Source organism: Cylas formicarius, unplaced genomic scaffold, assembly GCF_029955315.1.
Source record: "Cylas formicarius isolate icCylForm1 unplaced genomic scaffold, icCylForm1.1 PGA_scaffold_12__32_contigs__length_19106922, whole genome shotgun sequence".
NCBI classification, from domain to species: Eukaryota; Metazoa; Arthropoda; class Insecta; order Coleoptera; family Brentidae; genus Cylas; species Cylas formicarius.
The window spans coordinates 8980528-8994000 of NW_026844225.1; the positions used below are offsets into that span (position 1 = coordinate 8980528).

General features: G+C 31.8%; 1 protein-coding gene across 1 annotated transcript in view; it reads left to right on the forward strand.

Moving 5' to 3' along the window:
• Nucleotides 1–13473, forward strand: part of LOC132708581 (E3 ubiquitin-protein ligase RNF220-like) — a 189924-nt gene that overhangs the window by 173549 nt on the left and 2902 nt on the right. The gene's annotated exons all lie outside the window — the stretch shown is intronic.

Here is a 13473-nt window from a genome sequence, read left to right on the forward strand (position 1 = left end):
CATTTCGGTAATCTGCACTCTTCAAATAATTTGCAATCGCTTCCAAGATGGTTTGAGCTCGTCGAGAGTATTGTCGTTATAAACCATGGTACCAGGGATTCTGGTAATGAAAAATAGATTTTACTCAGAACTAAAAACTAAAATGCGTTCAAATGCAAAAAATTGTGTTTATATTGAATATGATCACTACAAAGTGATAATTAATTATGTTAATAGTGCGAAATCAACAACGAAAAAGGTTTCCCGGGATCATTGGTTGCTGAAACGTAATAATATTTTGACAATTGACAAAATGTCAAGCTTATATTTCCTGTTAAAGAATCTGGGAGCAACATCTTTACTACGTCTCTGATAGCGAACTATTCGATGTTTTACAGGAAACTCATATCACTATTGGTCATGGGGGAAGAGATCGTATGATTAAAAAACTGTCATGCCGATATAAAAACGTAACCCGTTCTGTTATAAAACTGCATATCAAACTTTGCGAACCATGTCAACAAAAACAAAAAGGTGTTAGAAAAGGTATTGTTATGAAACCTATTATTTCTTCTGAATTTAATTCTCGTTGTCAAGTAGACTTGATCGACTTTCAGTCACATCCAGATGGTGACTATAAATTCATATTGGTTTACCAGGATCATTTAACTAAATTCGTTGTGTTAAGAGGTCTTAAATCGAAACGGGCGGAAGAGGTTTCTTATGTTTTGTTAGATATTTTTTATTTGAAGCAGTATTGGCCTTCGCTGACCATTGTGCACGAAAAAGCAAGACATTTTCAGAGCCAAGGGAGTGTTGATAACATGCAAGATAACAGCAACGGACATTGGAATGAAGGATTAAGATTCGCACAGCTGATGTTGTGTATGTTTCGAGAAAACTACTGGAATTGCGAAGCATGTAAACAAACTTTTCATTCAATCTGTGCTGTAAAAGAAGATTCAAAAAGTGATGAGGGGCGTGCGTCTGAGATGTTATGTCCATTGTGTTCAAAAACGCTACTGGCAACAGAAAATCGTTAATCTGCGAAAGAAAACCTAAAACAACATTTAATTTAATTTAAATTAATAAATACTTTTATTTCATTTTTCATTTTAAATATTTAAATCAAAAAAGATTGCATACATTGTCTGAAATCATTAGTTATTTTATAAAGTACCTAGGTTTTATACAAAATGCCTTGATTTTATACTTCACCGGTGACGTATATATGATCGAAATGCACGAGAATCATTAGAGTCGCTTTGCTGTATTCTTCAAAAATACTTCATAAGCGGTTTTGAGCTGATATTTTATCTTCTATCTTAAGCTTTGAAACTCAATTTTCGCTTTCTTTTTTATATTTTTTATCAAACAACAAATTATTACGTTTTTATTTCGTGTTTAATACTCCAAGCATATTTGTCCCAATTCAATAATTTAGTTTAATTTTTGATCCCATTAAAATACTATTGAGATAGTGTCATTACCGTTTTACAATACTCTGTGCATATATTTGGTATACTTGTTGAATGTTAAAATCAAGAAGTGGCTGGTAAGTCTGTTTAATCCGTTTATTCCAAAAGTGTCGATCTCGCATAAAATAGATAAGTCTAATGAATCGATCGCTATGGATAAATTTATCTTTTTCTTAATTAAGAGTTGTTATAACATGTAACACTAATCCGACAAAGTTCGATGATTTTCGGTCTCATATAACTACAATTTAAGAGATTAGAGAGCTGATGAACCCACCTGTTATATGTAAATATATTTATTTCAATTAGATTATCCTATAATCTGACTGGTAAAAAGCTATCTGACAGGATGAATAAGAATGTAACATATGGTTACTACCGTGATAGCGAATGATTTATTTGTTAATGAGTGATAGGCTGATTTTGTGACAAAATTAAACCGGTAGGAAACGTGAAAAACGGTTTTAATCTCTAATAAACCGAAAAAAATATGCGGAATAGCGATATTAACATTTACGCGCTTAGTTTAGTCCCAAATATTTTGCTCTTCGGTCGCTGACATCCATAACTCACTACCGGCACCTGATTTTAAGTTACTCTTTTTTTAGAAAGTGATGGTTTGTGATTGTGATTATAATATGCGAAATCAATTTTCATAATTGGTATCATGAAAAAAATAGCCTCATTATGTTTATAAAGAGTCTACTGTATCGTGGCTGTTATTCCGTAGGGGACTATCTCAAATTTTAGTGATACCGATATTCAGACTTATGCAGACTTTATTTTTGTTATGAGAAGCGGTCGTATCTTAATATAACACCGTTTATATTCTATGGAACTACAACACTTTTTCAAAGAAACTTCCATAGACTACTGTAATATTTTTTATAAAACTTCTGGATTCTTCCTGCGTCGGTTTATTCGGTAACAGCTGATTAGTTTATTTGTCTCAGTCGTAACGCTCTTTCGTATTCTTTGAGCCTAGTTGATATTTTCGTCCGGTTTCTCCGATGTATTCTTTGCCGCAAATTGCATGGAATTCTGTAAACTCCTGGAATGTCAAATGGAATTTGATCTTTGACTTATCGAAGATGCTGAGAGGTTTTTGGACATACTTCTTTAGAACTTTTGATATGTGGTCAGTAATATTTTGAATGTAAGAAAGGACCACAGTGGCAAGTGTAGGATTTCTTTCGGCCTCATTGCTATTGAAAGGTTGTGGTGAATTGTATTTTGTGATGGAATGCTTAAAATCTTTAATGTGGAAATTATTAGAAAGAAGAGCAGATATAAGGTGTTTTAATTCTGGGTTCAGTGACTCGGGCTGAGATAGTTGTTTTACGGCTCTGTAAACAAGAGAGTTGATAATCGAGGATTTTTGGGCCGGATGGTGATGTGACCATGCATTAGGTATCGGTCTGTTTGTGTAGGTTTTCTGTAAACCCAATGACCCAATATTAGGTCTGATTTTCTATTGAGAAGAATATCTAAGAAAATCTACTACTGTTTCTTGACCATGAGGCCAAATAACAAAAATATCATCTACGTAGCGTTTCCATAATTTCGGTTTTAAATGAAAAGTGTCGAGAGCTTTCTTCTCAAAGGCTTCCGTAAATATATTCGCGATGACTGGTGATAGTCGAGAATCCATAGCTGTTCCCAGCGTTTGTTCAAAAATTTTTGACCATGGGTAGCCGCAAGGAGTAGAAATTCGCTTTATCATAGACGTAAAAAGACCTACGTATATCACTAAAAATCTTCGAAAAATCCTTTTTTAGACAAATAATATCAGAAAATGCAATAAAAAATGTTAAATGCGACGAAACGTGTTTATAAATTGTTAGACCGGAATATCTTCGACGATAGCGGTTTGGTGGTGTCTTGTTGTGTATATAAATCTCTTCGGTCCATTCAAGCTAATGCCGTTACAGAGATGGGGATGTTATAACCACATAATCTCTCACAAGGGTGACACGCGCCCTTTAAACTAGATCCCTAGGCCCCCCTGTGGTGCACTTTATGAACATATTAATTCTCAAATCGGCGCAAACGATACAATGCCTTCCGAAAAACTCTGTCTCGTAACATTATACGAACGAACGTTGTTTCATCGACTTTTGTGAACGCTCAAATCAAAAATATCCGTTCCAATTTACATTGTGTTATTGAATGTTGTGTGGCAGTGCTTCTTAAGGAGAAAGAAAATGAATGCTGTTTTTACAGAGTGTGTTTTTGAATTTTACTTAGATGTTTAGGGGAATGAGAGAACTACTTATTCCCGGTTTTATTTTTGTTATACGTTTTCTACTAACAGCAGATACAAAAAAATTTGTTTAAATAGAGAATAAAGAAAAAACCAACTTCAGTATTTTTTGAAAAAATTCATGGTACTTTCATTATACCGGGTGGTCTCAATAAAGCTATGTTTTATTCAAACTTTCAAATACAATTCAAGAATCTAAAATACATACAAATATTATATAAATTATTTATTTTATATAAACATATTTACATGCCCTAGTAATATTTTTAGTCAATTAGGAGGGTTCAAATATTAAATAACCGACATGAATATTTTGACTTTAAAGTTTATGTTTATTAATAGGTGCTAAGAGTTTATTTAATTGTTTGTCAATTATCGTCAATGTTTCATAATTATTATCTTGTGTTAAAATTTTAATTTCTTTGAAATTAAATTCGTGGTTTGTTAAATTTTCGGGTTTATGTAAAGCAGTTGATGCATTTTTAGTATATTTATGTCCATTTATAAGATATTCTAAAAGTTGGCCAATATATTTATTGGGCAAGTTAATACCTATCCAATTATATTTCTAAAATAGTTTTCGTTTTGGTTCGTGTTTAGACAATATTAGTAGTAGTATATATATCACTACTACAATTTTACCAAAATGTGGGATTTATTTATAGAAACAGTTAACCCAACATTAAATAATATTTGTTTACAATATCATGAAAATTTAAATTATAATATATATTTTTTAACGTTTAACAGCTATACCAGAAAATCACGTTAATGACATTCTTAATGCTGTTAATAATTTTATCATTGAAATTGAAAAAATTGTAAAAGTAAATTTTCTTGACTTAACTTTAATAAGAAATCTTATCTAAGTTATAATTCTAATCACCACAGAAATAAAAAAAAAATGTTATTATTGGTTTGACAGATCATGCTATAATACTAACGTCACCAGAATATAGATGAAACATTTTATCAAAAGCCAAACCAATTTTGATTGAAAATCATTTCCCGAAAAATATCATTTTTTTAAACAGCGATCATAAATGTGTTATAATAGAAATAAAATATCAAAAAATAATACAATTAATCAGAAATATATTGCAATAAATATTTTTAGTCGCGAACCTCACAAAGCAATAAAATCAATTTTTACTCCATTAAAAAGTAAAATTCCAGTTACAAAGAAATCAAATTACGTAAATTCAATACAATATTTAAAATACCCAAAAAAAAACATATTAGAATGACAAGCCAACTTTTGGAAAATCGAATGAATGGACATAAATATACAAAAAACGCATCAACTATTATAAAAATTGTTAATAAAAAAAATGATTCACATTAAAAAAGAAATAAATATACAAATGTATACAATGTATACAAATATATATTACATTAATATTTGTATACACAAATAAAAGGGTTTTATGTTTCAGCAAACTGTTATTGAAGTCTGAAAACGATATTAGAAAAACCAAATATAAAGTGAACTGCGCACAATATCCTGAATTCCAACATATTCAGTCTGTCGAATATTACGAATTCCATTGGCATTCAGTTTTTTTTTTAATAGAGCCCGCTGTATATTACTTCTCCAACTTTCAATAAATATCACACATGCATCGTCATTTTTTTTCTTTTACTCGTCTATATCTGTCAACTAGGTCTAAGAATCGATTAAGCTCGCTATAATACTGGTGATCCTATTAAAAAAAAAAACGCAATTTTCGTTAGCCGTTTGATAATTTTCTTCGAAATACCACTCTGCTACACACTATATATTACTATTTAAAAAATAATGAAAAATGTTGCCAGCACAGTTGAAGATCAGCACCAATTACTAACCATATCTGTACCCATATTCGTTAAGATCCCACAAGATGAAAAATATTCTGCGTAAACTCTTACTTTTTGACTCCACCCCGTAGCAATGGAGTAATAACAGTCAAAAGGCTGTTAGGCCGTTCAAATTAATTAATTAAATCTGTTATAAACACTAAGTGGCTCCGTAAATGTTGGAAATTCGACTTGCAAAGGCGCCAATATTATCTTCTTTAGAGGGCTAAGCACTCGAAATTTTCTTATTAAATTCGTCGAGCCACATTTATTGCCTTTAAACCCCCAGCGGACTAATTATGGAATGATCTCAAGATTAATAAAAACAATTAGGTTTTGTTTTGAACATAAATATGCAAATTTGCTCGACATTCTAGTTTAACTAACAATCTTCAATTGATATAATAACAACAACAAAAAAAGTAAGTATAGTACTGAGACTTTCGGTACAAAGATGAATTTTATCAATTATTATTATTAATGGTTTATAAACGTTATGAACCTGCATTTACAGAACACATAATATGAAACATATAAATGAAAAAACATATGGCTATAAAAATATGATCCGCATATTGTTCGGGTATTGATTTGAGTAGATACCTTCCAATTGCAAGAACAAATGCTCCGAAATTATTTATTTTGTTGCACTTAAAAATAAATTTCATGTGTTGCAAAAAAACATACAAAAAAATACTGGTGCGTAAACGAACCACTGGGAAAAAACATTAAATAATGTTTAGGGGCACATAAGATATAACATATAATTTATACATAAATATACAAAAGAAAGTTAAAATTCGACAGAAAACAACTAAAAGTGGATTGTTTTCCAAATAGAACCTGATTTGATACAAAAAAACGCAGAATATTTTATGGTGCGTGAGCGCACACCCTTATGGGATACCTTTTTGCTGATATTTTACAAAGCATGAAGTATATAAATGCACATTATACTTATTACAAACGTAAATTGTGTGGCTGTGGCAGATTCTACATCTTCCGGCTTTATTAGCATGAACAATCATGAGGTGACCTTGATTATCATAACGCACTTCATCTATGGCAGGTGCAAGATTTTTTTGAGTAATTGTTTTATCAATTTTTAAAAGTCACAAAGCAATGTAAGGTTTAAAATCAAATCAATCACTTTGTCATCAAGAAACATAAAAAATATTTCAAGCGGAGTTTCTCCTGAAAGCCTATTTTTTAGTTCCTCACATGATCTCAATTCATCGGATATAGGTGTGTGTGTGTACTCAATCTGACCTTTCTTCCATTTGACAGTAAAGGCAAGCCTGTCGTTTGCAGAAAGCATATATCTTCTTTTGAATTCCAGGGTTTCATCATCTGATGAATCCAATTCAGGTTCAGTAGTCGATGAATTACAGGACTGTTGAAGGACAGCTGTATCATTCCAACTATATCAGTTGGTTCCCCAAACTCTTGTAGATTTATGTTATCGTTCATATCTTCTTCGTCAGTCAATGTATCCACGTCGTGTGGAATACAGAAAGCGTCAATATGTTCTGTAAATATTTTTTCACGTTATTTTTAGCATAAATTTACAATGGAATGCTACAATTCATAAGAATACGTAAATCCAATACTTACGACTTTCATTGTTATTTTCCTCATCCATCACGATCTCCTCTATAGCCGCCTCTGATTCCTTTTGAGTCAAATACCTCGGAAATGCGATATTTTACCTGCTGTAACGTTCACTGCACAAGGCACAAACTAATACTAAAGAACACACTAATTGTTGGATGTTTAGTCTACATGCGCTGACTTGTCTAGACTTGCAATAACAAAGTTTTGTTTCACAGATAAAACGAGTGGTGCATTCACGCACCAGTAAATATTTTCAAAAAATAAAGCATAATCAATATACTATTCCAATGTATGTTTTCTGCAATACAATCTACATGCTATAGACTTAACAAAAATGGCAATACAAATCCAAAATATTTTTTTACTATTTTGGATTTACTTGAAAATGTGATACAAATTTATGTACCGCTTTTGTTAACTTTTGAAGTCATATATAAGATCTTTCCGTTACACATAAATTAGCGATTTCTACGGTTTTATGTCCTTTAGTAGTGATAATAATAAAATGTCTAAATGGATGTGCAAAAATATTTCCTGGATGTGATAACTGGGACGAAATGGGTTAACAGTTCAAATACCGCAAGCAGCGTTAAGTGCATATTTGAAATGTAGGCGATTACAATTACAAGGAACAAGAGAGCTAGAGAAGGTTAATTCTTTGTATTAAAAGATGAAAAGTATTTTATCAGATATCGCTGTTTTAACAGCAGTATAGCTCATTTCTATAATTGCTGTCCAATACTGATTGAGTCTGATCGACATTAAAATTGAGCAATATCATAAGAAAATGATTTTTTCCTTTGATAGTAAAGTAGCTCCCTCCACAAACTCCAAAAATCGAACACAATCTATAGTTCCACGCCGTTTCATCAGATACATGAAAATGATAATAGTTCGAAGAAATCTATAAATACGTTTTGAAACTCCTGCTGGATATAGGCCCGCAGGTGCCCCAACATGCGGGCTTCGTCGATGTTTCAGACAAATCCGCCAATCTACCCCTGCGACTATTAAAATGACAAATGCTAATATATTTCACAGCTTTTCGCAGGGATAAAACAGATTCCCGCTTGATATATTTTTGTATCTTAGTTCCCTTTGTTTATTCTTTCTTCGCCACTTAAGTACTCCATTACTTATTTTTCCCAAAGAGCCTAGCTCAGGTGGAGGCAGAATTATCGATGCAATGTGGGTATTACGTAAATAAAGAAACTTCTGAATGGTCAATCGTACACTGAAAGCTCACCAAAAACTCAAAAAATAGAGTTTTATGCTGTCATGTTCATATTTTTATTATTATGCGGTGTGTTCGTCGTTATTTAGTTTGTAGGCCGGTCCCAAGCCAATTTGAAAGTATACATTTAACAATTTCAACGAGATGAATACATTTTAGAGCTAAATAATATAATTGTAACATATTATTGTTTGTTCTGTTTGTAGATTTTCTTTAAATTATTAAAGAAACTGTATTATAAACTCGCTGTACATTTCTTGTAGATATTATAATATAAATATAAAAAACATAACTATAAAATAAATGTTAATGTAACTAAACACCTAGAATTGACTTATTACTGCAATTCTTTCTAATAAATGCCCTTTACGTCCAGTTACAATACACGTTTCTGATTTTGGTATTCCAAAGATAAAGGATCGATTTACATCATTGAAAATAAAAAACCAGCAGGATTCAGTGGTAAAGAAAAATAGAGAGCGTTCTTAAAAAATCTGTTATAACTCAAAAATAGTATTCTAAAAAATTTCTTTGTGCATGTCAATGAATTTTGTATTAAAGCCGTGATTATCTTTTTAATAGCACAAAAGCCTATCAAGATTATGCACTTAGTTCGTGGAAAGTGGAAATATCCAAATAAGAATTCAATTTTTGAAAAAAAAAAAGTTTAATAATACCAAAGTTAGTTGATTAACGATTTTCAAATTTGGGAAGCTTTGCCCAAACATATAAACACAAATTAAATTTGACATTGTTAGAAATAAAACACTCAGATCAGAAATATCACAACTCATAAACAAACCGCAATTAACCATTTGCTAAATTAAATAAACATATTAGTTATTACGATTTAAAAACAATGTTATTGTTTATGAGCGATTTAATTGGGTCAAAGCGAATTGTTTTCTGCTGCAAATAGCAAAAAAAAACAACTGAAAATATCGGTTTACAAATGTTTTTTTCGTAATACATAGTGTTTAAAATAATTATGGATTTTTCTTTATATAAGCGGAACGCTCAAAAATAACAAATTAAAACTTACCATAACGTAGAACTATATGTGTAACCATCTGCAGTGTCTTAGTTTTTAGAGAAAAAGTACGCCACTGCTTTTTCAAAATTTGGTAAATAACGCAAATCAATGTAAAATTAAAACAGTGTGGGCACTACTTAAGTAAAGAAAGTTGTGTGTAGTTAATCGTAAAATTCAAGCTCACCAAAAATTCAAAAAATTAAGTTTTATGCTGTCATTATAAGACAAATACAGGGTGTGTCACGATTAATGGGACGGGAAGTAGACTTTGCTGAAATTTTTCCATATAGGTTGTTAAGTCTCCTCTGCCAATTTAAAATATTTTTAGGGCCGTTCGTTTCGAAAAGTAAGGACAACTTAAACGTTTGCAATGGGACAACTCGTATATCGTTAAATTTTTCTCACTTTTTGACTTAATACGCGTGAACCGAAAGTTTGAGCCTATATAAACCTTTTGTATTTTAATCCGTCGACACTGTCCATGGATAATGAAAACGTTTTTCATAATTTCAGTTTAATAATCTTCATCAATTTCAATTCATTTTTTTATCTCGTTAATGAAACATTTGTTTGTCAATGCTGCTTATATTTCTATTTTATGAAATTGGTTTGAATTATCAGTCAGAATAGTTGATAATAAACAAATACTCCATTTCGAAAAAAATGTATGGGGTGGGACGTTTATCTTGAGGCACTTATATCAGAAACTGTAGGGAATGGAGCCAACAGTTAAATACAAAAATTAATTGTAATGTTGTAAATACAGGGTGTTTCATTTTTCGTGGGCGAGTATCAACTTTCTTATCGTAAATGGAACGCCTGGTATATTACTTCATTTTTGAATTCTATAGAAAAGGTCTAGACATATTTTGTGTATAATGTCCAATACCTCAGTCTAACCGTTTCTGACATTTTTTATGCGAAGAATGACGTTTCCAAGACTTTCTTCATTCGGAAGCATTTATCGTGTCGCTCTAGTAATTTTTGTCGTAGACAAAGAACTCGAACAACGAATAAATTTAATACATAATAATACAGGAAACGCGAAAAATAAGATTAAAAATGAAATTAAAAAAATCGCCGAAAAACCTTTTTTTTTTAATGGAAACTACTCATTTTTATAATCTTGTCATATTTAGAATCAAAAATTAAGGCAATTTTATATAAAGTTGTATATGCCTAATATTTTTACTTTTTGAAATATTTCCTTTTAAACATTTTTCACAAATAATATGCTGTTGTAATATAAGTTCAATTAGTGTAAAGTGGCTACAAGAAAGGAACTGCCAAATTACAGTCAAAATTTCAGCTCTCTGAATACTCAAATAACCCAACAATAAGAATTTAAATTATCGCCAGTTTCAGCAGAAAAATATCGAAAATTATTAATATCTCAAAAACCGCCAAAGGCAGGAATAGGGAAATATTATTATCATCTTAAAATATCTAATGCTTCATCGTGACTGTTGTACGAAAAAAAAATGAATAAAAACGTTTTTTGAATTTAAATTAAACATTTTTTAATAAATTCGCTAGTAAAAATATACCGTAAGGAGCATTTCTGGAAAATTTCTTAATGAAACTCGTTTATAAAGAATTGAAAATAATAAATTGGTACAACCCAAACTTAATCATTAAAATTAGTTTAATCTGGAAATCTGTAGGTGTGTGAAGATATTTACGGAAAGTTTCATTCTTTTTGCTTTCTTTTGAATAAATAAATATCACCAGTCAAATTACCAAAGAATGGCAATAGAACTTAACACAGGAAACAGTTTACTTTGTTTTCCGCATACGGGTGGCGAAGCGATTTTCATATATAATAAATATTATTATATGTAACTAGCTACGAGGGCAGCGCCAAAATTTCCGGGCCTGAATATGAAAGAAACAAAGTAGAGTAACAATTTTTTTTTATTTTTAAATATGATCCCCCTTAACTTCAATACACTTATTACATCTCTTTATTAACAACTCAATCCCTTAAAAAATATATTCTTTTGGTTTGTTTGCAAAATGAGCTAAAACAGCCTCTTTTAACTCAACTTCGTCGTTAAACCGCGGTCCACGTAAGTCCTATTTTAAATATCCAAACAAATAATAGTCGATGGGGGCGATATCTGGACTATAGGGAGGACGATCTATCTATTACAACCCACACTCTAAAATGGCAGCTTGTGCAACACCAGCAGTATGGGCAGGTGCATTATCGTGCAAAAGACGCACGCCTCTGGTCAGTTTTCGTCGACGTTTTACAAGTATGCAGTCTCGCAATTTATGCAATAATGTTGCGTAATATTTACCATTGACAGTGGTGTTAGTTTCTTTAAAATCTATCAAAAGAATTCCTTCACAATCCCAAAAGATCGTGGCCATCACATTTTTTGTTGACTCTCAGACTCTGAATTTTCTTGGAGGTGCTTCACCCTTACGACGCCACTGCATTGATTCTTTTTTCGATAGAGGGTTATAATAAAGAACCATAGTTTCATCTCCCGTTACAATAGTTTCTATCACAGGCTTCGGTTCCGACCCACAGAGTTCCAAAAAAGACCGCGCACACTCGAGACGGCGTTGTTTTTGAATAGCCGAAAGGTTTTTAGGAACCCATCTTGCACTAACCTTATGCATACCTAAATGATCATGCAGGATTCGACGAACACTTGTATCAGAAAGCTTAGTAATTTCTGAGATTTATTTGACCTTTAAACGTCGATCACTCAATCCATCTCTTCCACAATCGCAACAATATCTTCCGTTATGACCTCCATTGGTCGACCAGTTCTTGAATCATCTTCAATGGACTCCTGCCCCATTCGAAAACGTTTTGCCCATTCTTTCACTACAGAATACGAAGGAGAACTTTGGCCGTACACATCATCCTGCCTTTCTTCAATAATTTTAGGTGCTAACCCTTCTTTTGTCAAAAACTTTATGACTGCCCTATACTGAATTTGCGACACGCCTTGTTTAAAATTCTGTCAATAAAAAACCAATTTGTCGCAAGACTTCATTTTTTTTTCGAAGCCTAGTAAGATATATATTTAAAAGAAGAAAAAGTTTTATCGTGATACTGGAGCTGCATCTATGTCAGGCAGGCAAGTTTTGGCGCTAACCTCATAGATATAGTTTTTGACCAATAATAAATATGTTCAATGTATTTTACAAGTATATTTATTAATGCAAGACGGCTATAAATCATAATTGAACTGTTAAACTTAGTAATCAAAATGGGCGTAGTACACCATGATAATTGTCAAAGTGACAGGTAGTTGACCTATCTGTGCCTTAGTGATTAAAATTGGAATTAAAGTTACTGTTCTGCAGTTGTCGGCAGAGTTCATTCTTGAAAATATCTAGTATTTCTGAACTCTTTGCTGAGAAAATGAAAGAATTATTATTCTCAATGTTGTCAAAGCCATTCACCACCAAAACTCAACTACGTTTCATACAGAAATCATACAATTGTAGCAAGTCATAAAAATACAATACATTAAAAAAAGAAAGTGGAACACATAAAAGAGAAAAAATCCTATCTTGTACACTACTTCATAAGGCATCAAGTTGGCAGTGTCCATGTATGCTCGTACTGAGTAAAAACAATGCCACTGTGGGTATGCTTTAACAGATTGTTTAAATTTTGGTCGTCTAAGCACTGATAGTAGATAAAAATGCAAGGAAGAAGCATCACTTTAAATTTTTGAAAATTAGATTGACATATATCCTATATTGGGAACGACACGAATGGCTTTCTTCTGCCTTCATAATTCAATAATATATACCCTTATTGGAGGATATCAGAGTCTGGCATAGTTACAGAAGACCTTATCTTCCAAGAGAAAGGGCGTCAACAGCGAGTGAAGATTATAATTTGGTGAGACATGCTTCAGGAATGCGAATATCCACAAAAACAGACTCCACGAATCTGGAGTGCGACCCAGAAAGAGCTATAAGATCACAGTTAAACCGAGTCCAAAATTTATACCACAACATGATAATACACAACCAAAAAACTCTGCAGACCTTAATCCTATTA